This window comes from Pteropus vampyrus, unplaced genomic scaffold (genome assembly GCF_000151845.1).
Source record: "Pteropus vampyrus isolate Shadow unplaced genomic scaffold, Pvam_2.0 Scaffold10983, whole genome shotgun sequence".
Lineage (NCBI taxonomy): Eukaryota > Metazoa > Chordata > Mammalia > Chiroptera > Pteropodidae > Pteropus > Pteropus vampyrus.
This window is the reverse complement of record NW_011899764.1, coordinates 3547-4376: the sequence shown is the minus strand read 5'-3', so window position 1 is coordinate 4376 and position 830 is coordinate 3547. Positions and strand designations below refer to the sequence as shown.

General features: G+C 34.7%; 1 pseudogene; it reads right to left on the bottom strand.

Annotated features, from left to right (window-relative positions):
- Positions 1 to 673: 673 nt before the first annotated feature.
- LOC111734984 lies at positions 674 to 792 on the bottom strand (annotated as a pseudogene).
- Between the last annotated feature and the right edge of the window lie 38 nt (positions 793 to 830).

The following is an 830-nucleotide window of genomic DNA, read 5'->3' as shown; positions in this document are numbered from 1 at the left end:
TTGCTTTCAGCTCAATATAATCTACATGCCAAAGTAACACACTTCAGGGAGGCCCGTTCTGAACCCCAAGTGGGAAGTGATATCTCACTATGGTTTTACTTTGCATTTCTCTCATGACTAGTGATATTAAGCACCTTTTCATATGTCTATTGGCCATCTGTACGTCTTCTTTGGTGAAAAGTCTATTCAGGACCTCTGCCCTTTTAAAAATTGGATTGTTTGGTTTTTGACGTTGAGTTGTAGAGTTCTCTATATATTTTGGATAGTAACCTCTTATCGAATATATCATTTGCAAATATCTTTTCTCACTCAGTAGATTGCCTTTTCATTTTGTTGATGGTTTCCTTCATGGTACAAAAGGTTTTTAGTTTGATATAGTTTCATTTGTTTATTTTTGTTTTTGTTCCCTTTACCCTAGGAGACAAAAACATCATTGCTAAAACAATGTCAAAGTGTTTAATGCCTATGTTTTCTTTTAGGAGTTTTATGGTTTTAGGTCTTGCATTTACGTCTTTAATCCATTTTGAGTTTATTTTTGTATATGATATAAAGAAATGGTCTATTTTCTTTTTAAAAATTTTTTGAAGCAACCCTTGGTTGACCTCATGGATTGCAAGGATCTTGTCAGCTTACAATCCCTTATTATTTATTTATTTATTATTATTATTTTTTACACCTATAACACCTGGTCTTCCTAGGTGGTTTCCCATCCAAGTGCTAACCAGGCCCAACCTTGCTTAGCTTCCGAAATCAGACAGGATCGGGCTTGTTCAGAGTGGCATGGCTGTAGACAGGAAATGTCTTTCTTTCTTTCTTTCTTTCTTTCTTTC